We start from the raw sequence: 25,392 nt of genomic DNA on the forward strand, positions 1-25,392 counted from the left end.
GAAATTATGAATACATGCATACATACGTATGTCTTTTGAAACGAGAGTTAAATAGTTAATTCGCTGAAGGAAAACGTTGTGTTGATTCGCGAATGCGAAAAAATAAGTGTAAAAGCGAATAGAGAGACTCTTGTAATACTGCTTTCACCTGTCACATTAATTTCTATGATGTTTTTATCATTGCTTCACAAAGTCGATGAACGTGAACAATTTTTGAAATTCATGCAGAGATGAACAGTTTCCTTCAATTGGCTTGGATGTTGATACATAATTACCGAACGTAATTAATGACTGGCAAGCGGTGAATGCGATTTACCAGCCGCAGCTATGTACTAAGTGAGGGGCGCGAAATAATGCGGGAAGGTGGCAAGTTTTCGCGCTTTCCCGTGAAACTTCTGCGAGAGAACTGGGGAAGTGAATTACGCGTCGTTGGTGTAAAGACACGTCAGCTCGACCGAAATACAAGCCCGTGAATACGATCACGCGAGAGATCGAAGTGATAACTGGCGGCAACTTCCGTCGAACACGGTGCTGCTGGTCATTATAGCGACAGAAGGAAACAGTGTTCGACACCTCCGTGTTTTCGGACAAAATACGCCTTTATATGCGCGAGAGACGAGCGATCTTTACGGCGAATTACCCGCGACCCCTTTGAGAGGAGAAAGGAGCTCGGAATACTTTCACGCGATGCTTTTAAACTCGCACGGTTATGCACGTCCTCTCGCGTGTCCATACCGAGCGCTGTAACGTGAGCGCAACATGATCTTCAAGGAGGTTGAGAATAGGTGGGAGCATCCATAGAGATAAACTATTCATTCGGATTAAAGTATCTAATTAACTAACATACCGGCAATTTCAAACATTATTATGAGGTAAATCAGATTTTTCTTCCCCCTAAACGATTCCTCGTACGATGAATTCAACCGAATTCACTGAAACAATTTCTCCACGAGTATCAGTCATGGTTAGCCAAGAATCGCGGTAAAAACCGAGGAATAATGTTCAGCCGTAGCGAAACACGTTTGCTGTATGTTGAACGAGAACGCGCTGGGAGGAAAAGGAGGCGCAACGACATTTTCTCCCACGAGCCTGTGCGTTTCTACGCGTCGAACGAGGAAACGTCACGGCGTAGCTGTGAATCATCGTCAGCGATCATGAATCACGTTGCCCTTCGGGGAACCAAGCTTCAAAGCTATGGTCTCTGGTCGTCGTACCGAAGGATCCATGTAGGTGGGTCTATCTAGCACGGACTACGCACCGGACGATGAAATATTTTCTCCCTAACGGCAGTATAATTAACCCTTGATGCTCGGACTATCCACAGGTAAAACGATAGGATTACGAATTCTAGATACGGAAAATTTCTCTTTCGAAATGACGTAGGGACGTGGTAGGCTCGTAGTTCTCAATTTAAATATAATTAACCAGTTTCGTACAAACTTCGCAGTCTTAGTACAATGAAATCAACATTGTATAAAATAATTAGAAAACAAATGCGTTTATATAAATAGAGAATTTTTAGTAGAACGACAAGCGATTAGCATTGGAATTATACTTGATTTGACTTGAGTCAAAATCAAATTAAAGTTTCAGTTTCAGTGGAACAGTTTCTTTGTAGATAATGTGCAAAGAACTTAAGTATATTTACACAGAGATTATCAAATATAATAGAACGTACAGATAAGTGTTCGTATAATGGTTGTTCTACTATATCTTCAGCGATTACTACACTTCTACTGTATCTATCAGTTATAATCGCTCATTCAAATAATTTATACAATTCGATGAAATTCCTACAATTGTTGATAGGATTATGCAAAAGAGGAGGGCGTTTAATCCAAACTTGAAATTGTCGTAAAGCATTGGTCGCGTGCACACACCGCCGTGCTGATAAGATTTTTTCCGCGTTTGTATCGCGTGCTCACGATACTGGTGCGCTTTCGCGATACAGTGCGATTTAAATGCCTTTCCTGTAACAGCATTTTACGTCACGCGTCGATGTTACGCAACGGATGGCTGAAAAAAGATCTATCCCATAAAATTGGACGCTGTTATTGTTATGCAACAAGCGCCGCTCCACGTGTTAGAAATGGCTACACGAAACGAGTAAAAAGCTGCCTATTCTTTTTTAATTAGAATTTTTCTATCCCCTCCGTATAACATTGGCAAATCAAAGGCGATTCCCTCTGATTGATTATAACAATTTGCTTGAATTAATTACATCGTACCCAAAGAAGAATATGAAATAAATCTAACGTTAACGCGTAGCTCTACTTGTTCGGAATTCATGATGCTTGGTCGGGAGATGATTAAGGAGGCGAAGAAGAACCTGTTCAACGAAATTGACCAACCTATGTGAAAACGGAGTAAAGAAGAAGAGCATACAGTATGCAACAAAAGTTTTTAAGCTATGAGTTTTTAAACGAATAAAGAATATATGATACTTCATTATATCGTTTTGTGTGAACCGAATTGAACTGTTAATCAGACATTAATAAAATAATCTATCGCAATTTGTATGTATTAGAATTGAGTGACTGCATTCATGTTAGAGGAAATAGTACAATTGACAGGCGTTTCTTAGACATAACGTGACATTTTCTCGCTTTCTCGCTTGCTAACTCTTTTCAATGATACCAACGGTATCGGCCTGAACTAACCGCACAAGATACGCGCACATCGGTAACGCAATAAACGCATGGCTATATGTAGGCACTTGCCATACACGTACACAGTGTACCGAAGCGGTCGCGATGAGAGATGACTTTCTAGGTAGGAGGAGCGTGTAATGCAAAGTCAGATGACACGATCGATCAATAGACGTGTGAGTGCCACGTATCTGTGATTCCGATGCGACCGCATGCGAATTGTGTGTATGCACCTTGGATCTTATTGAACGCGTGCTTTTAAATTCTTTCTGAGTACTCACTGAGATGCTGAATTAAAATGCTGTTCACGATCGGTCTATAGTACTTTAAATGCGCAATTATAATTTGACTATTTATGTATTATGCGCAAATTATAATCAGAATCTAAAATTGTCTAATGATTCCGTGCTAAACCGCGTCAAGCAAGTATGTCTCATCATTTACACTCTCTTCAGTATACAAACAGAATCCGATATGTCTTCATGTAAGCTTACGTGTTCCCCACAGAAAGGCCGAAGTTTGCGTTCGCACTAATTACTTCTCATTCCGTATGTAGGTAGCACATCACCGCACCGTAAAGCGCAAATAGGGGCGCGGCTTGTGTGCGTGGGCCAAAACGCGCGTGTGTTGCGTCCAATGCGCTCTCCTTCTTCGCCTGTCTTCCCTCTCTTTCATCTTACAATTAGGCTACTCGCGAACGCACACGCGTAGCCACGATACGACGCGTACGCACAAATGCATGCGTGCGTGCGTGCGTGCGTACACGTGTGGTAGAGTATAAAGAGTCATTGCGGGAACAGGAGCGACGACGATGGTAACGACGAGTAAACATACGACCGATTTGGAGGGAGTACGAGCGAAGAAACAAGGGGAAAAGAGAATAGTCGAGAGAGAGAGAGAGAGAGAAGTGAAATGTAAGATGGAAAAAGATACAGCCACGGCGGTGCCTTCTCCTTTCTGTATTCTCTGTCCAGTTCTCGTCGGTCGCATACATACTTAACTTAGGTCATACCGGCACGAAACAGCGATAAGTGCTTCTATTGCTGGTCCGCAGCCAACGAGTCGCGGAATTCGAGACACGGTGGTCCTCAAAGAATTTCCACGACTTCGCCCGTCAATACATACAATTCGTTACGTCTATTTTTCTTCATATAATCTCAAGCGACAAACAGAATCCTTAAAAACGAAGTAAACCGATTTTTCCTCTGAACTGTAGGCGACACTTAGGTCACACTAATAATAATAATTGGCTTGTTTTCTTTCCTTAGATTTTCTCTTGATTAATTAATTCATCACCTCGATAATTATAATTATCCGCATCGATGCCTCTGCATTCATCCTCCTATCGATCTAATCTATCGCGATGCACCCATGCGGTAGATGATAAATGCTTCCTACGAATTGTTTCATCCCTGCAGCGCTATCATGATATATCGATGCCCGCGAAGAACGGCTTCGCGATCGATCTTCCCGTAAAAATCACGACCGATACAGTTTCGCCGAGAAACTTCCGCGTCGGGACTAATTATCGCTTTCGTACGGAAATAAATTATGTCGAGGTGGACGTTTACTGGCCGGGTTCATTGTTCGGCTGATTTACAGCTCACGGGTATGTATAGCCGCTGGGCTAGGCGAACACGCGACGTAACGTCATCGGGAGGAGTTTTCGTTTAACGCCGGCCGAGGATATCTCGGGAATCAAATTTCGCGGAACGCGATGCGATGGGAAAGAGAGAAAGAAGGTGCGCCTGAAGGGTGACCAATCACTTGCCGACCAATAAATTCCACAGGAAGCCCTTATTTTGACGTTCTCCATTCATTCTCTCCGTCTTTCTCGCGTAAAACGTACATCGGATATATCGCAGATTCTTTGTCCGAGTGAAATACTACCAGACAACTCTACATTCGTTCTCTTCGGTAAATTTCGGCATGGGAGCAGCGCGAGATGTTAAAAAAATGCAACGTGTAACGAGAAACTACTGCTGCCGATAAAATACAGCGGCCGCACGCGTCACGGGATTATACACGAAATGTACGGTAATTCGAAAACTGGCCTGGCTCCTGGTTCAATGATTTACGGTACATCTATAATCATGAATTACCAGAAACGCGTGCACCCGCGCAATTTATGACGCACCGATTGGTTTAATAACAAAACTTCATCTTCCAGTCGGCACGGTCACTCCTGTCGTGGACGCGTTTCGTCGTGAAATTCATTATTTAATGCTCTCGTAGGCTACCGAGAATTATCTCGTAACAGTAAAAGAAATAAATAACTAAAACGTTTGATTAATGTTTAGAGATTCGTGAATCGTTTAATCCATAGGCAACTAGTAGAATAATCATCGTAGGATTTACATAATATTGACGGGAATGAGCGTTTGAAAAAGTTGTCGAAGATGCAATGCGGCACTCGATACGATCGTTGAGTATGAAATACGATTCGCACTGTAACAAACGTCTCCCTCTCCTTTCTCCCCTCCATCCAGCACGAGTACTCCTCCTTCCACCGTGCTTTATGAATGAAGTTACACTCGCGATCGTTTAACTATAAGCAGTACTTCATTACGACGCTGTATTATGTAATCTTGAATAACAAGCCATAAAGGCGATCACATTAAATTTCACCTCTCTAGCATTCATCGCCTGGCCCAAGAACGTATGTATATCTATAAATGCGAATCTTGCTAACGAGCTAAACTGACGACAAACAAAGAAAGTAAAATATCATATTCAATACAAGTGAAAAATGCATCCTGATTGTTACAGTGTTTATTAGTGTATCATAACATTTATCATAGTGCATAATAAAAATGAGCTAAGAGAGAATGTTCACATTGTATTCAAAAGTTAATGCCATAAACTGCCGGTGGGTGCACGCACGGAAACTTATTATGGTAAATCGCGTGTGCAACATGCACCTGCTCTCTTCCCTCGCCCACCAACGCGTCACTTTTCCCGATCTTTTCACCTGGTCGCAACCCGACGCCGTGATCTCAAAACATGGCGAAATTCGTGGCAATACGTTTCAATTTCATCCAACACACATGGCACCCTCACGCGCTGTGTTCTATCTATCCTACGCGTTTCATTTTTTCCGATGCACCCGTCGCGCGCATCGGCGCCCGAAAGGGCACCTCGAATACATATGTATGTATGTATGTGTCTTCAGAGCATTGCACCGCATCCGGATATTCTCCTTTTGTCTCGCCTCGTTTCTTATAACCGAGCTTCGGAACAATTACCCTTTCCTTTTATTTTATTTCCCATCTTGTTTCTCTCATTCACAGTGCTATAGTAAGCTAATCCGGTTCTCTCCACATTTTATACATGGGTATGTATAATCAATAACAAGCGTAATAAAGTCGCGACATAAATCTTGCAGTAGGAAGATTATCGTGCACCATTCCAAATTACATTCTTATTGACAAGAAATTTTAAACGTTTTCTTTAACACTTAAACGAGTCGTATGCTCATTAAGGTAGGTCGATAGCATTTGCAAAACGTATACTATTTTAATACAAGTTGAACTAAACAGTAATTAAAGTTCTCAACTTTCATTTTCCTTCAAGAAAATGTAGGCTTTCCGTGAAAAATGTTTAAAAAATGCATTACAAAATTCTTATTTTTAACACGGGAGTTTATGGAAACTTTTGTATTTCATATCATATACGTTTTCAATAAAAAAATAGATGGTTATAGATTTTTAAAGAAAAATATAGGTTTCCGTGGAAATGAACAAAATAACAACGATCAAAGCCAATGAATAATACTTTTATCGCCCCATCATCGTTCCAGTCGTAAATAAAAAGTTGTTTATTTCATTTTGTTTATACTTTTCTATAATATAACATTAAAATATATGAATGTGGAAATGATAATATACATTTAATAATGAAATTTTCACTTCATATTCTTATTTTAAAATAAGCCCATTGTAGGGCCCTCTCTTGATACATTACCCAAATAACGAGCTACCTTGAGGAAATTAAATTGATTCACTAGTAATCCCACATAGCTACAATCAAATCATATAGAGAACACGGTTTAATTCATGCTTAATTTATAACTTCGCCAGATTTACGATAATGACCGTCGAGGAAGTCTGAACGCTATCAGTAAATTCGTACGCATAAAAGAAGCTATCAAACCTGTTAACCAAGGAAACTCATTGCTTCGCCTGAAAGATATATCTGATTTGCGAATGCAGGTTTTGTACAATCGTTCGTGCAACGTGTACGATTAGAATTAACTGTACGAGTATGTCCCAACCACTTCGGTGATAACATTTCATCTGCTCTCGTTTCTCGTCTTACCAATCACTACTTCTGATACGACTGACTGAAATATTGTTCCGCAGCAATATAAACACAGATGATTTTGATTGTTACACCTTCCAAGTCGATTCACTCTCGAAAGATACGTCGAATCAACGAACGTTTCTCACGGTTCGCTTTTGTAACAAAACAAATCGTGGAAAATTAATAGATGGCGGAGACAGAGAGAACGATAAAAAAACGTTCCTTAAACTCGTCCTTCTCTCTCCGCGCAGCCGTTAAGAGCGGCGGAATACCTGAGAAACTGGTTGAAAAAAGACGCACACTCCCGGTGAGCGAGATGAACGAACGAGTGCAATCCCTTCAGCTACGAGGAGCAACGTTTTAGTTCGCGAGGAGCGACGAAGAGAGCGAACGATACGAGTCCACATAGAGAGAAGCCGATAGGGAAACGAGCAAGAAGACACACGGGGTGAAAGGAGACAAAAGAGTAGAAGTTGAAGGGAGATGGAGAGAGTTTGAACACGGTGAATTTTATCCGAAACTGGGTACCCGATCTCCTCCCAGGCTTTCTCTCCGTCTCTTCTCTTGGCATCCACGCGATCCTTCGTTTTGTCTTCTCGTCGGTTCCTCCTGGGCCTCGGCATGTTTTTCTCTTTTTCCCTGCGCCATGCCGGCGTAACTTACTCGACCATGGCCGAGCGACGAGGAGGAACGAGGAAAAAAGCCGCGTGCAACGGAGAAAGTAAAACTCGCCAACGAATCTACATGCTAACAACGAACCCGTCCTAATTATTCCTCGAGTGTCGGGTAGGAAGATCGTCACCGCCGCAAAAGAGGGCGAGGGAAGGTAAAGATACAGAGGCGGGGAAAGAGAGAAAAATATAGAAGTGTTCCCTGACGGTAGACAGAGAGGTAAGCAAAGACGAAAGGGACGAGAGAAAACGAGATGAGAAGAGTGGTAGTAGTTAGTAGTCGTTCCACCTCGTGGCAAATGAGCCTCACTCTGTATCGATCACCAGAGGTCACGAATCGAGATAGGTAAATGTGCGAATATGTATAGATACGCGGAGGTTCGTATATGCATATATGCATAAATGTGCATCACGCACTCATAGCGATTGCAGGCGACCGCATATTGAGAGGAGAACGTAAAGAAGAAAGGGAAGAGGAGGGAGAACAGGAAGAGAAAAACGAACATGCAGTGGAGGATGGAACGACTTTACACTGGTTACTTGACTGCGAGCTCACTTCCGTTTACCGGTACCGAGACTTCTGCTACGTACTTCCGCATGCAAACAAAGCTCAGTGCTTTTTGTTTAACGATACATCAGCGAATCTCTTTTTCTCGTGGAAACGAGTCATAAACCAAGTCGAATCCAGTTTTCTCTTTCACTCTCCCAAACGATAAGGATTAAGGATACTCGACAATACTACCGTCGCCGTTCATTCAATATCCGCGTCTGATTCTTCCTTATCTACGATACGTAATCTTATATTCTTCAATTATGATACTACTAACTAGTAGAAAGTTAGCAAACATATTTTGCCCGCTACAGCTCTTCCAGAAGAATACAAAGAATTTTCCAAATTAATCTTACTCGTTATTTTACCGATTTATGAACCGTTGCTGGTAATCAATTTCTGATCACTAATACACTAACCGTCAAAATCGATCATTTTTCGAGCTTTCTGTGTATTACGTTAAAGAACATATGATAGGACACTCAGAGCAGGCAAAGCTGGCCAGTATGTGTCGGACCGTCGACCTAGAAACGACATTAGCTATTCGTAGCTGACGTCGTCAACTATTTAGAAACGATACTCTGCATTCCGTCTACGGGAACGTAGTCTTTGCCACAGCGGCACGGCGCGGCTCGTCGCGCCGCGTCACCGGGCTTTTCAACCGATCGCGGTTCCATTCCGTATCAGCGAGTGGAGGAATCCCTCTCTTTCTCTCGCTGTTGGCTCTCCATCGGCCGGGCTGGTTTCGATCGTGCGAACAAACCATCCGTAGCCCACCAACCAACGGTGGAATCGTGTTCCGTGAGTCCGTCGGGTTTGCGCGAGAGAGCTGCCGCTTCTCTCTCCCCCTGGCCACCCCTCGCAACCGTCTCCTCCTTCTCCTCCGCCATCTACTCCTCTCCCGCCCCCGTGCCTCATTCTCTCGCAGAGTATTGAACGAACGAGCGCGAGGAGAGGAACCAGAGGAGACCAGAGGCAGCGGCAGCGGCGACCGGAGAGAGAGATCGAGGCACGAACGCGAGCGGCACGAGCATCGGTGGAACGGAGAGAGTGAACCGCAGCGAGAAAACGGGAGACAGAGAAAGAGAGGGTAGGAACGAGAGCTCGAACGCGAACACGACAGAGCCGAACGGAGCAGGCGGCGAGAGAAAGACCGAGGCAATGTGAAGCACAGGTTAGCCGGGTAGCCTGTGCCACGGCATACAGCATAGCCAGAGAGACGTGTCGGCTCTGTGGATCCTCGTTGCTTCCTCTCGCTCCGCGAGTCTCACTTCGTCTCTTTCTTACTCGCTTCCGTGCGCATAACTTCTCTCTCCTTCTTCGCCTTCAACATTTCGCGTATTTCCTTTCTCCGTCCGGCGCGCTCACGAGGCTAGTGTACCTCCATCTAGAGCGCTAAAGTCCTCTCTGAAATGCGACGGTAACACCCGTCCCTCCGCCGGCATGTCTCTTCCTCGTCCTCTTTCTTTGCCGGCGTTCCTTTTCCTCGCTCTACGACCTGCGTCATTCTCTCTCGTTTCCTCTCGTTCGACGTTCCCTTCCCACGACGACCCCTCCCGCGGTCCAATCGCGGGCCTCCGTGCCGTACAGATTACAGAACGAGCGAAGAGCAGAACTCGGTGCACGAGCGGAAAAGAGAGCTTCTCGCCGTTAAGAAAGACGCTGCGAGAAGAAGGGAGATCACTGACTTACGTGTTCTCGTCATCTCCGCTCGAAGCCGGTGCTCCGTTTCTTTCGCGCTCGGACGGTCGCTTCCTCGTTGCGTTGAAACGCGCGCGAGAGACCAACGAGCATCGAGAAGACACCGGCGAAATGCCTGCGTTTTTGCAAGTCGAACGAAGGTTCAAGTCCACGCGCGAGCAACTTGAAGAACGACTTCAAGTTGGAGATACGCAACGTTAGACTGAATCGTCTGCGTTTAGGGAACTCAACTTTACTCAAAGGTTTGTCTATATGCAGATTCGGCGATGGATGCGTCAGTGTCAATGCGAGAAATCGATCGATGATTGTACGTGTGTCAGGAGTTGATAAGATAACGCATTTCGATGGAGCAGTATGAGAATGTTTGTTTATAACATTCCCGAAAAGATAGTGTTTGATCAACTTAATGACTTTTACCGCGTTGTTTACACAAAAGTATACGCATTTTTGTATCAAGTCAGAAACTTTCTTATTAATGCAAAAAGAGATACCGAATTGACAATGATACGTACGTCCCATAAAATAATACAACGGAAGAAATGGAACACACCGTGGAAATAACACGTATGCGTGGAGAAAGGAATAATTCTAGATGCAAATCGTGACATTACACCGATCATTAAAGCCAGCAATTAATGAAATGTAAGTCAGAGAGAAGCTAGAAGAAATAACAGCCAGTTAAAATAAAACAATCGATAAGATTGAGAGATGAGGGAGACAAAGCGGAACGAGAATAAAGAGGAAGCCGGCGCATCGTTGATCCGGAATACCGTATACATTAATCAATAACAAGAGGGCTGACCGTTTGTCGAATAAAGCCAGAATACGAGAAACGGAGCACGGATTTGAATGAAGCGAGGAAGGGAGACAAGAGAGACAAGGAGAATGCGAACACAAGAGAGCGCAATATAATGTGGAAATTCTGAATAGGGTAGCATTAGCTGGTCTCGTCGGCGAGGTGATTCAATGCTTGATGTGCTGTAATTAACGTCGGTCCTCACATATTTTTCCTCCTCGCTCGTAATCTCTCCTTTCGATGTTTATTATCTACGAGAACGATCCGCACAAAACCGCTGATACCGGCTGCGCACTCATTTTGCGGTTACATGACCCTTTCCGTTCTTATTCACAGAGAATTTATAGTTGGCGCAAGTAATACAGGGAGATCATAAATTAATTCGTTTAAGCGTTAAAACTAAACTGCGAACGCAGGAACAAAATGCATTTTCCATGTGCAGTTAGAAAAAAAGATATTTAAATTATTTCATTGATGAAAAGATATACTAATGGAGCTTTCTACTAAAATTAAGTTTTCTCGTTTTTTCAAAATGCATACTTCGTCGATCTTTTAAGCCTTAAGATCTCAAGTCCCGTGTCTAAAATCAGGATTTACCGAAAACCTGAGACTCGTACGCGCATACTTATTCATCTCCCGATATCCGGCTGTCACGATTCGAAAACGGAGCACGACAAACGTTGTTCGTATTCTTCCTTCCCCGAAGGCTGAATACACGAAATCACGGACAGCCGGAGATCTCTGAGAGGGCCGCGAAAGGTCGGCTTTCGATTTTTTCGTGGCAGCTGCCAACGAACTTAGGATCACCGAATGGCAGATACACTCGCCGTGAAAACGGCCACGTGCGTGTGCGTGCACGCTTGTATGTACAATGAAGAGAACGCACGAATACGTGCCCACACACGTGTATCAAGTTTCAGAAGGCACGTTAGGCGTTACCATAGGCTTTCTTATATGGAATCGCGTGCGAGAGAGCAGGCGTGCGCGAGCTGTACGTCTCCCTGAGAAACATTCAAAAGAAATAAAACGCGAATGTACGCGTTGGTACGTGTCGCGAGAGAAATAATTGCAGCGGAGAGACTAGTCGCGTAATCTGATGCGTGTATCAGCTCCGAGCAACAAACGGACGAGCCGCTTATCGGATTCTTTGTCTCCGCGAAATGAAATCGCTCCAGTTTTCGAGGCTCGCCGATGATTACACGTTGCGCAAATTAAATCGCTCTCCTCAATTTGCGTGACCAGAATGGAGATTACATAAATGATAATTAGATAAGTGTGCCGGTAGGATCAGTACGCGATCGCTGCTGGCTCGGTGCAAGGTTCTGCATGCTCTCTTGATAGAATTAAGATTGGAGGGAACGAGGCGTCTAATACGTTGGGAAGATCCCCCCGATAAGGAACAGTGTACACATAATAACGTTCCTTTTATTATTTAATGAACGTGGCTCGTTATCGAATTCGCGGGTTTGTTTAAATCAACGTCGATAAACCGAATAGTACTAGAATACTAATGTAATTTTGTGTGCGATGAGTTGACGCAACCAAGAGGTATGTATGTGCGTATTTCGCTCGACGATTGAAACGCTTATGAACCGATGCGATGTCAGCGTTAATTACACGCACTAACTTCTCTTTCACATCCTGTTCACTAGTTTCCCGTTCTATCGACTAACGTCTCAGAGAACTTGTCGCGTTTAGCGAAACGAATTCTTCGGTGTAGTGCGTGTCGCCGTTATTGAGAAACCGATAAACGCAAGCGAGACGGATCGTACGTTTTACGAGCATCTGTACTTTCTTCCGCGAAAAGGTGAGTAAGATGGACATTTATATTCGAATTTCCTCGTTTTACGGTACAAAGACGTATTGGGAATAAGCGCGACAGTAGCGATTTGCAATTATGACCGTCTGAGAGGAAATCGTGAGAAAAGAGGCAAAAGGAAAAACAAATCAAAAGAGACGAGACCCGGTAATTTGCTCGTATAATTGATTAATTAATCTTAATCAAAATAGATTACTCTCAGCGTAAGAACGTTAACGGTAGTACTTTTGAAATGATTAATTCAACCCGATATTAATAATTCTGGATTCTATTGTTCCAATTACTCCCTCTATCAGTTTGCCTTCACCACCCTCGCGGAACCCTCTCTCCTCTTTCGCTCTATGCGCACACGTTTACCTTCCGGTAGCCGCGTTTCAGCAAACTCGCGGATGTGTACGTTTCGGCGTGATTTTAACTCGAGTCGCATTGCTAATACATCCTCGTTTATTATGCCTTTCGTACGTGCGATCGCGCGAACGCGATCTCACAGTCGTCGCCCTATTGTTCCATTGTACCGTATAATATCCGTCAGCGATATCTCGAGCACGCGAACCGGCAAGGTCAACTTAAAACTCACGGAACAGTCATCGATGGATCCGTTTGTATAAGAAGGACTCGATTACATATAGATCACATTCATGTTACACTAAATAAAAGATAAGAGATAAGTAAACAAATTCAACTCCAGGTAGTAAAGAAATCAAACCCCTTTTCCTGACTTTCGATAGCAAAGTCGTACATGATCACTCCTTCTCTCTAAATGGGATCGTAATTACCATACTGTCTCCCAAGAAACGAGCAAACAAAATTATTTTTCCTTGCAAATTCATTGGAGGGTAGTTTCGAGGCGATTCCTGGCTTTTTAGGGCACGCGAGCGAACGGGCGCACGCGGAACAGCCGGTCGTGGGGCTCTGGTATCGATCACGCGACAGCTTCGGGGTAACCGTGTTCTCGCCCCTTTCTGCGCGAGAGGCGACATCTAATGTTATAATGATTCGATAGACATCGTTAAACGTTACGAGAATTCGATTATCGCGCGTTGTGCTTCCGCGGCCGCCTCTCGACGTTTGCTAAGTTATCACTAGACTGCGGGTTTTATGCATTTATAAGAAAATTCAATATGGAGAAGTTAGAGATGCTGCCTGTAATATAGAGAACTTTTTAAAATATCGAAAGTTAAATATATTTTTCAATATTATACGATATTGAAAATGATACAAGAAACGTTTATACGAAACATTATTTAAATTGATGCCGTAAATGTTTTAAATCAATTAATAAAAATCCACTGATCGGTTATTACCGTCATTATTGTGTAATAAATAGAGAGCAGCAAAATTTCACGTCCCCGAAGTGATTAAAATCGCTCTTCGTTATGTGAAGTTCGCACGACGAAAACGCGTCGCGCCGTTTTTGTAGATAAACTTTTAAACGCATGTTTTATCTGAAAAGTGCTAATAAAAACAATTTTTAATCGATTATAATTAAAAAGTGGGAAATCAGGCGCAATTATTTTGTTCTTGATTTTTGTCTGAACAACAATACGATGCGAGAATATTCACCTTAACGTACTGAAAGAATCAGGCATCAAAAGTATAATCTAGAAAGCAAAGAGAAGAAATACCTGTAAAGTACAGCGTAAAGAAGGCGAGTAAGGCACGAAATTTTAAATAAACCAGGGACATGCGAAGGCCTAACCAGCGGTAACGACCGTCGCGCGCCGTCGTGAATAACGACGTCGATATAATCGGGGATTTTCGAACGGGTGATGTGCGTGTAACGATCAACGTGACTACGAGCCGTAACAAAAATTTCAAGCATTACGCAACAAATACGAAAAAAAAACATAGCAAGCGTCTGCAAAAGCGTATTTCGTGAAACGCTTTGCTCATTCCAACTTTTTGAAATCATCATGCTGAACGAATTGCTAATATCACAGAAACAGACAAATTGAATTAAACAGACCAGCCGGTTCCGCATAACTGGTAACGATGTCTTATCAGTATATATGTAATAATAAAAATTGTCAATCGGTTATGCATATGGAATAGTTAAGACTGCACGTCTGACTGTTTTACTAGTGTTTAAGTGAAATGATTTACATTGATTATTAGCCTGCGGACTGACCATGGTTTACAACAAGGATTGTTCTAATTAAATCGGTTTACTTGAAAAGCTCTCTCGGTTGGCTTGCATAGACCCAGGCGGAGGGTAAACGTTTTTTGTATCGGCAAGGCTGAAGTAGACGCTTGTTTAAAAACGATTATTCTTCTTGGTAAATAACTTGTCGTTTTGTCCGGAGTTTCATCAGTCGGGGATTCCACAGTACAGATTGCACAGCCTAATGGCACGCACTAAAACTGCCCACGGTCACTCGTCGTTAGGACCGACCCTAACGGAGGCGATCCTCGGGATTACTAACGGTAAACGGAAAACTTTTGAGTCTTTCCCGAAACCCGTAACACCACCACCACCACCACCAGACCAGCACCAGCGCTTACTGGCTCGTCCTGTAACTCGAACTTTTACACTCTACTTTTCCAGACGAATATTCGTTCTTCGTGCGTTTAAATTCTCGTTACGAAATACCGTTCGATCGATGAATACTTACACGACGACAGGTCCGCGTTCACGTCACGTGACACACATTACGTCAACTTACTAATCCAGCAGACAATAATTAGACTAACGAGCCAACAAATATACCGGCGATTAAATACTAAACGCATCATTATTGAAACCTACATCAACCGGCTGTGCGTTGTAAACGCTCTCCTAATTTGGACGATGTACCTACTATGTTCAAATACGGGAAGTAACTTCAACCAATTTGTATCCTATGCGTAGCGTACGTTATCGCACGAAAGTTTCAAATAACTTTTAATATTTACGATAAATACACATTATCGATCACCGTTTTTCTACAACTGTATATTTGCAGTATAATTTTAAATATTCATCTGATATATTCTATATTCTTCCTATTATTTGATAATTGAGCCCACAACTTGAAGCAGTAGCCTACACGTAGAGACCGATATATTTTTCGATGGGACAGTGTACACACATAACTTTAACAGTGTGTTACAATTGCGGCCTACATCAATTGCTCCACTTCCGTGGGAATAGAAATACAGATATACTGACGACTGCCAAGGACGACTATAAGCGGCACCCTTGGTTCAGTAAACGTACAAATATGTATATTCGATATTGAAATTGTTTCTGTACCTTGTTCTCGGCCACCGGAAGTGACCACCTCCGTACGCCGCTTTTCCTTCCACCTCTTTCTCCTTCCGACTATTTTCCAACACCACTCTTTTCGCCCACGCAGCAACCAACGACAACGTCGAGGCCCACGTTCGATCACTACGGACACATCCTCTCCAGTTTTCTCCTCTTCATTGCTCTCGCCTCCTTCGCACGCTTGCCCTTTGTCCTATTCCGTGCACCGCATATACACACGTATACGTACACGTATTCACATACACACGCCGGTGTTCTACGTCTTCTCGAACTAGAACACCATTCTCTTTTGCTTTCTAGTTCGGTACGCAACTTGTATGCAAAACCATAGGCTTTGAATTTCCCCGAATTTCTCTTGTGTGCCTTCCTTTATCTCTTTTTTCGTCGGTAGTTCGATTTCTTCCCTCTCTCTGCTCTCCCTGTCTTTGATATCGATTCCACTGTACCGCATAGAAAACGAATTTCCAGTGAGCCGCAGACGCATACGAAGAAGAACGATCGGCCGCGCGCAGCGCAGAGCTGCGATCACGGAACCTCGTGATCAGGAGGAGGCGACATTTCTACGCGGTACGAGAATGACACGCGATTTCGTGCAAGCTATGAGTTGAGCTGAGAAACCGGCGGGGAGCGGAGAAACGGGAGAGCGAAAAATAAAGAAAGCGAGCGAGTAGGCGAACGGCCACTGCGCGTTGTCTATAAGCCAGTGAGTTTTCCTTTTCTTCGAACTACGAGACACCCTTCCCTCTCTCTCTCTCTCTCTCGCTCGCTCGCTCTCTCCACCTTCTCTCCCGAGAGTTCCAACAGCCTCTAAACAATGAATACAATACGCCGTGATGGCTGACGTGCGGACAAAACGCGCGCGCCGAACAATGTCCCGCGAAAAAACGCGCAAGGGTTTTGCTCTCTCCGCCACGACGCCGCAGAGAAGAGAAAAAAATTGACAAAAACAAGAGACCAGTCGTTACCCGGACTAGAGACCCGGGAAAAATAACGAAGAAATGAGAGTAGCGGGATGTAAGACGCGGGTCGCGTTTTTTTAACGACATTCGCGAAAATTCACCGTTAAATACATACTCCCCGAGCATTCTTTCCCTAGGATTACTCGTCTCGCGAACTGTTCAGCGCGTAGGATAAGTGTACCCTATTTCGTCCCTCCCTGAACATGAACTGCTTAGAAATAGAAAATAATAAAATCATTTACAGTTGAAAAAGTCGAATTATCAGCCAATACTTAGCTTCGTACAATAGAATTTCGAGCGAGTAGTTATAAACATTTAAATCAGTTGTGTTTAATGTTAGAATTGTATTTTTTTAAGTGGCCAACTATTAGAACAGTTATTCTACCATGATCGAGCGAATTTCACGATTATGTTCTCTTGACTTCGCGCCAGAATACGACGCACAAGGTGGAGGGCTTCGTAAAACTATAGTTGCGTCTCACGGATCCAGTTATGCTCATGAAATATGGCACGGTTGCGAGCACGATACGCTACTCTACGGAAACGGTCGAGCAGTGGACGGTTCCACGTGTCACGCCGTTCTTGTTAAACGTAGCATCAGCTTCTTCCAGGTTATCACGGATGAAATTTCATGTGTATCGGCGGAATTTCGTCAATTTTTAGGATAAACTGATATGTAAATGCGTATTACGGTAGACATTTGATACACGGAAGAGATTCAAACCACGACTAATCGAACAAAGACGCCGGTGCCAATTTGGTCATTACTACGCAACACACGTCTTGTCCGACATTCGCGGTCATCCGGCGCGGACAAACACGTAATAACAAATGACGTAATTATCCCTGTGAAATATTTTTCAAACGAGTATTCGTTCTATTCCTCGTGTCACCGGCAAACAGTGCCTGATTATATATTTCCCGGGACAAACAAGCGGGAAACGCTACCGCCTCCTTCGCGTCGCTATAGTTGCCACAGCTATACGTACTTACTACATACCCTTCGTTTCTAACGCGGAACGATTAAGTAACGAAGCGAGCTTGCACGAGTCGGTCTCACTCTCTCGTCCTCCCCGTGCACGAGAATAAATTCACCCTGCACGCCCCGCGCGAGGATCGATACGCACGATTATTTCGGGAACTCGCCCCGTTCTCTCGTCGGTCTCTGCGAGAGCGAGTTGTCGTTCGTGCGAGAAAGAACAGAGGAGGGAGAAACGGAGAAAAAGAGCGGAGCGTGGAGAAATGAACAGAGATAGGGCGAGCCGGCAGATAGAAAGAAAAGGGAGGCGTGCGAAGAAAAAGATGGAGAAGGAGTCAGGACGATACGGTGGTGTAGTGAGAGACAGAAAGACCCACAGAGACGGACCCTTTTTGCCCCTCTGCAAGAGGCTTGGGGAAAGGTCGAACCGACGCGACGCGATGCACGTAACGTCTCGTACAACGCGCGAACATTGAAGTTTTTCAACCTGGCGACGGAGTTGACGACGACGACGACGACTACGCGGCAAGAGACGATCGATTTTTATCGAAAACGTGGACACGACCGTGGCGGCGATACAATACAGTCGGTCCTCTTTCCGAGTTCGTAAACGAGTTCATTCGACAAGCAACGAGTCCCACGATACCCAGCGTGGCGCGTTGCGTGACCGAGCTCGTACGAACGAAGCCCGGTAATAAGCGGCTGAGAATCGTTCCAAGCGTATACGAGTCCTTTTTCCACTAGAACGAAATACGCTCAACGTAACCTCGATCAATTTACGGGGCGTCGTAGCAAGATAGGAAATATTATGCTAGACTACCCGCGTGTATCTTGAATTTAAATACAAGACACGTCCTCCTCGTCTTCTTTGTCTCTGTTTAAAAAATCGGACACCATTTAGTCTCACGATTTCTACAACCACAAATAACGAAATATCCATTATAATTTTTTCTAAATAATTTCATAGACAATGTATTCTCAATGACGATTAGAAAATATTTCTCGTTTAACAAGGGCTGAATGTTAAATGATGGAATTACGATCGAGTGGCTAACACTCGTTATTATATACTGTAAGACTATAATTCGTATTTTGAATAGACCAGGTATTACTAGGCTCGCAATAAAACAAGGTCGCTACGACGCCGAGCAATTTGTCGAAAGCAGTAAAAGCACCAGGTCAACGGGTATGAAAGTTTACTTCCTACGACACTAACTGAGATAGCCTGGAAATTGTGCTCTCCGTTTAACTATATACGATTTCAACAACGAACCCTGTGTACAATCTTCGTTTCCTTTCACTCGACTCGCGATCTGACGCTCGCATGAATAAAAAAAAGAACTAGACAAAAAGTATCCCGTGTACATATCCTTTCTCATATCGCGTTAATCTGTAAGTAAATATTTTTCATTGCAAACGATCAATCCTGAGCTATGCGATTCTTGAAATTTATTTCTGAACTTCGTGTTCTCTTCTCGATATAGAAATATTTATAGTTGTTCAGTTTCCTACAAATCATTTTGGAACTCAATTACAGCGGATTTTCAGCCTACGCATCGTTCCGTGGACGATACGCAAACATCTAATCATTCATGCGTGTGCCGACTGACTTAAAGGATTCATAGATTCTTTATTCATGTATGCTAATTGCGCTCGGCGGATTGCGCTGGTTAGTCACGAGATTCATCAGCTGGAAGGGTGAACGCGGCGTTTTACATTCGCTGAATCCAGCAAGTTTCCACGTTTTTCCATAATGATATTGTTCGCATAACGACCATTATCCTAGTAGCTATGTAGAATCGACCGTACGACGCGAGGCATCGTTTCGTAAGGCACGACACTAAGCTCGACTCCTCTTCCGCGATTAGTCACGTTTCGATTTCGTAAGACGATCGATCCTTCCACGGAAGATACGCCCCTCTTATCTTCGCGCTATTTTACTTCGATGTTCATTGTGTTTTGAATGTATAACTAATTTTACGATCGAAATAACATGAGAACGATCGTAGAATAGAATGAATGAATCAGCAAATTTTTTAAGAAGAAACTGGACAATTTATAAATTTTGTTTAGATTTTTAGACGACACGTAATATAATCGCGGTTTATAGAGGATTTATGTTTTACGAATGCAGCAGATATATACGTACGTTGAACAGTACGTTAAACAAACAATCGGAGGCAACATTGTAAAAAACCGATGTGGATCATTTTAATCACACTCTATCCACTTAAAAATATTCTCGAATTCTCTTGACAATTCTTGCCAACGTATAACTCATTGCATGTACGTTGCGAGATTAAGCAATTTCTAGATACGTCACTCTTGTCGAATGATTTGTTACTATTTGAGGAAGAATAAAAAATTGCTCCTCTTCCTTGCTTTACGAATCTAAAACGCATACGAAGATTCTCTGAAAGGGTCGCAATCGACAAATTGAAACTCGTCGAAACGGGGCATGGAAATAAAACACAACGCATTGCGTAGGAAACGGATCATGTATCTAATTGTAAATGGGATATAACTGTTCACGAATGTTATCGATTTATTTATCATCGATGTAAGCTACACCGGAGGGAAATCGAGATTACGCTTCGAACGACTCTGCAATTTCGCTAGAAAACTGGAATGCGACGAAGTTAACCGAATGAGAGACTGTCGTCGTACGTGCTTCCGTTGTATTATCTTTTGACCGATCTTCTCCCACTACCTTGCCCTAGACAATCACCCATCATCGATAACTATTATATGAACTCACGATTCTTTCGACAAACTCATCGACTATGTTCCAAATTTGTTCAATTTGTATAACTATATCCGTAATTACGTAAAGTATAGAAAGCCTATATCCCAAAATGAAAACGTAATAATGCTTATTTTTGTTGCCAACACTTCAATTTGTTACCGAAGCATATAATCGGAATTTAAAAGTTTACACGCCAATGTTGCGGTCCGACCTTCATTGGCGTAGAGATTTAGACGCGAAATACGTCGAACGCGGGTTCTCGCGGACGCGGCCGGAATGATAGATGATCTTAAGGTAAACGTCAGGTGCACCTTTGAAGGTGGCACCGTAGTCATCAAATTAAACGGTCGAAAAGACTTTTGCCAAGCACGAAGTCGGTGCGCATCCTCGGGTCTCCGGCCAGGGCCACTCCAAGCACACTCGACGCAAGAAGTGCTCTCACGGGGAACTCGCAAAAGAGCGCACATCTCGTTCTTCGGCGTCGATTTAGGTCGTTAACGGTAAAACGGCGTTTGCGCTCCGCGAAACCAAAGAAGACCCGTTAGGACGGCTCTCGATTTTGCTGACGTGCCTCCGCGCGATTGCCATGTAATTGCACCTGCACGAAAATTGCGTCACCGCGCTTCTTTAATCGTTACATACTAGGTTCTCCACGATTTCAATTCTAAAGATGCATCGGGGAGCCTTCACGAAGATATTATTTCCTCTCCCGCTTACACTTGGTTCGTAAATAATTGCCGATTCGTTGTAGAACGTGTTCGACGCATGAAACAAAGACATTACGAATTTCAAACGTGTTGAAAGATGACACGCTTGACACGCAACGCGCACGTCATCACGTTAATCTCTCTTTCGGTCGTTAGAGCCGTTCGAATGTTTCGATGATCGCCGAGCGACCAACCGTCAGAATGGACAATGGAAATCGAACCGGAGCAGGACGCGCACTAGGAATGCACAGGTTAAACACGTTTCACGATAAGAAAATGAAATAGGATGTACCGTTACTCGTGATCCCTTACGCACTAAATCTATCTTACCTTAATGAATTTGCTCCTCGTGCGTCGTGTCGCATCTAACCCTTCATCTTCTTCGCACTTTCCTGATCGTAGGTCGTACGTAGACGAACACACGCGTCGCGTAAAACAACAAACACCACACGATTGTTTCGATCTTGTCTGAGCTATCAATTTGCGATCTGTTGATCGGTTTAGTCACCGAAACACAACTGTGTCGCAACCTCAAATTTCAAGGACTCGAGCGAACTCCCGCACTTTTAAGAACAAAACGAGTTGCGTCGAACTGTTTCACCACGCGAATACCCGGTTCTCGGAAGCGCTACTTTTTTCTCCGAATTCCAAAGATACACAGAGCGTACTTCTTACCTAAAGTATCGAACGCTCCGCTCGCGTGTCTCGACGCGGTTCAACGAAGCCTGATTGCACCTCCTTTACAACAAAATATCATTCCACGTCTCCTCAGCTAGCGGTTGAGACAAGACCTTCGTGGAGACCTTCGACGCGAGCCGCACTTTGTGAGAGGGACGCGCAGGTATAACACGACGTCGTTGGCAATTGGGGCCTCCAAAGCTCACGACGAGACCTCTCTCACTCGTTTGGAGCCCCGGCACGACACGTCGCGGTGGCGTCCCGAGGAACGAGAAGCCGCGTAACGACGATCACACAAAGGACAATCGATGCTCTCCTTCTCTCTTTCTCTTCCTCTAAATTCTCACTGATATCCGTCGCACTGATTTCACACGAATGCCGCGAATTAATTTTGCTATCACGAGAACACCCGACCGTGTTTACGACCGACCGAAACCGCGCTTTCAACGACGCGTTACGTGTTCGTTTCTCTCGTGCTCTGCGTACGCGCGTACGTAATACAACACGGTTTGCACGTTTATTCACGTTGTCCGCCCAAACGAAAGCCGTGCTCGCGCTTTTCACGTCCGTACGTCGCGGGCGCCGATGGCGGAATGAACCGGTGGCGCCGCGAGCGCCGACACTGGCGCCCTCGTGAACTAATCCGCCTCCTTTACGAATACACGCGCATTCTCTCACTAATACTTACGAACGAGGGTCTCATCGATGCCAGAAATACGCCGCACGAATACACGGAAAATGAGTAGGATCGCACGACAGCTACACTCCGCCGAATCTATAATGGATATTCGCACCGACGGACCACCTGGTCCGCCTCTCCACGACCAACCATATAACGGGTGTCCGACCATTTACACAAACGCAGGCACTAGATCGTGTGGCCGCGCTATCGCTCGTATTTTTCAAAACAGTGTCCTTCGCGCTGCTGCGGATCGGCGTGTTTTAATTTCTGGAAGCATGAGCGATAATGATCTCAAAGATTCATTCACGTGCACCAATGGCCGATTTCTCGAATCAATCGTTCAAGAGTTATTCTGTAAACGATTTATATTAAATGACATTCCGCGATGTAAAACAAACGATAAGTACACGTGCAGTTACCTTATTAAATCGTAGTTCGATGGGAAAAATAAACATGAAGTTTTAAGAAAACGGACCTTCCAGTTTCTTGTTCATGGACAACGTCACGTAAGTGGATTATTGCCACAAACACGGATAACTGCGAAGAGGTTGATACAGTTACCTCGTTACCCTCCTATCGTAATCGTAATAAAACCTCCACTGTTCTCGAACTCTGCTCCCTGTAACTACGTTAATTGGTCTCTGAACAGCCTGCACGGTCCGCATGAACCAACAAAGTAACGGGTGTATAGTTTTTATCAGCTTCGATTTCTCGTTGGACACTTCTTATCACGATTGCGATCAAACGTGTCTTACGATTACTTCTTTTGTGTTATCAAAAAAAGCTTCGTTAAGTGATTCTTTGTTTTCTATTATGAAAGTGCGATCGACGGTTCTTTTGAGATCATTCCTTGATTTTAAAAAGACCTTGTAATCAGATCATCGGTGTATCATTGAAGGGTCTCCTAATCTATAGCCTAGTAGACGTATGCTAGAATAAGAGAAATTGACGAGCGTCCAACAACGAATTCAACTATTTCTCTCTTCCGATGCAATCTTGGAAATAGAGAGACTTTGAGAGAACTCATTATACCTGCTCGCACTTTGTCGTTCTCGGCTCGTCCCCGGCCCTGGCCTTACGCCGCGTCGACTCGAAAGCATCGGCGAACCGGACGGACGTTCGTTTCTTACTACGAAAAAATCGAAGGTTTCTTGGTTTCTTTCGTGTGGATTATCTCCGCGTTGTCAATATCTGTTAAAAATCTGGATGAATGCACACGTGTATAATGTTCACGCTTTAATGGAAAACGCCGCGGCGATGCTAAACGGTGGAGAACTTGTTCGCAGTATTAATAACTGGAGTAAATATTAGTATTATCTATATATATATATCTGTTATGTAACTGTGCGTATCCAATAAATGCGCTTGCGAGACATTTTGTATAATACGACCGTCGAGCATAATCGACACTTGCTTACCAATTATCCAGCTCGTCCGTAATTACCATCGCTCTCTAATTTACATTCAATTACGCAACTCATAGACCGTATTCGCGATAATCGCGATACCTAATGTTAATATACGGGAAATGGCGAAAGGATCCATAAAAATAGAACGCGCAATAGCTGTGAAGAAAGTTCCCCTCGCCTTTCTTCTTTCGTTCGGCCGCGAGTGCTCGCATTTCGTCGTCGTCGTCGTCGTTGCGCCGGCTCGAAAGTATTGGAGGACAGTCGTTTCCCATCCAGAGAAAGAGAGAAGTCGGTTCGGTCGCGTACCTCGCGAACCACGAAGCGTAAAGGAAAAAGAGAAAGAGGGAGAAAGCGAGAACGAGAGCGAGCAAGAGACACGTTGCGAGGGTGAAAGGGAATAGAGGGGTTCCTCGATGGTATAAGACGATGGAAGGGATACCCGGGGAAGAGGTTAGCAACGAGGATGGGCGAGGAAAAGAAGGGCGACGGCCAAAGGGGTGCGGGGGGAAAAGAGGAAGGGAAAAAAGGCACGACGTCCGAGTGGATGCGATACGCGCCGGAGGCCCGGAGATCGTACGCAATGCCCGTGGCTATCTAGCTTGACTCGTGAAAGCCTAACGAACGTTCTCCTCTTACCGGCTCTAACGTGAATTTCTGTCGTGCGCGCCGGAGATCGCCTCCTCAGCCAGACACCTGCACAAGATAATGTCCCATAATAGCTCCTGCACGAACACCGAGAATCGGCCACCGTCCATAATCTTTGGTAGTTTCCAAGCAGCCGTGTAGAATCGAGGGAATGTATATCGGCAGAATGAGATCGTTGTTACTTATGTGTGTAGAAACGTAAGTGCATTTATACATATACATGTATAAGTGTGTACTATGTGCATAGGGTACATATTATTCCAAACATCAGGTACATTCACAGAACGTAACAATATGTATGCATGAATGAACAAAGATTTTTCAAGTGTTTACTAATCATTTATCGAAACACAAAGTTGCTTATGGTTAAGTTTTCAGCGGACGTGTATGTATTTCTTTACACCTGTTCTCTATAAAATCAGCTGTCGTATCCATCACACATGTATATTCGTGTACACATGTATTTTGAATGTCGAAACTGAAATTTGAGACGGTGCAAAGAGAAATACAGAGCTCGAGCCTTGGCAGAAGTCAGAAACTACATACATTCTCGCTAAATGCTAAGAGATTGCGGGTAAATACCCGATGGTCATTACTGGGGCATTTCTTCCGATGAAGTGTGTAATCGCAATTGCGATGCGTGTATATAAATCTTTTAAATTAATTTCTCTTTCTCTTTTATTCGCTACTCTTCTCTACAACGGCAAAGGTAGAAGAAGCCCGAAACTCGTGTTTGTAGCCGATATTTCTAAATATTCACAGTCGGTCCCAAGTTTCGAGCATTTAATGGAGGAGAAAAATGTATGTACTCGATCGATCATATTTATGTACCTTATAAGCATGTTTGTGCGAG

The 25,392-nt window shown here is 43.9% G+C and overlaps 1 protein-coding gene across 16 annotated transcripts in view; it reads right to left on the reverse strand.

Annotated features, from left to right (window-relative positions):
* Positions 1–22,382, reverse strand: part of LOC108631402 (bromodomain adjacent to zinc finger domain protein 2B) — a 127,764-nt gene extending 105,382 nt beyond the window's left edge. For all 16 annotated transcript variants that reach the window (XM_018035305.2, XM_018035290.2, XM_018035289.2 and 13 more), the window contains exon 1: positions 21,456–22,382. The gene's annotated coding sequence lies outside the window, so the exon portion shown is untranslated. The remainder of the gene's footprint in view (positions 1–21,455) is intronic.
* Positions 22,383–25,392: the final 3,010 nt, after the last annotated feature.

Source organism: Ceratina calcarata, unplaced genomic scaffold (assembly GCF_001652005.2).
Source record: "Ceratina calcarata isolate Rehan_Ccalc_2016 unplaced genomic scaffold, ASM165200v1 scaffold9, whole genome shotgun sequence".
Classification (NCBI taxonomy): Eukaryota; Metazoa; Arthropoda; class Insecta; order Hymenoptera; family Apidae; genus Ceratina; species Ceratina calcarata.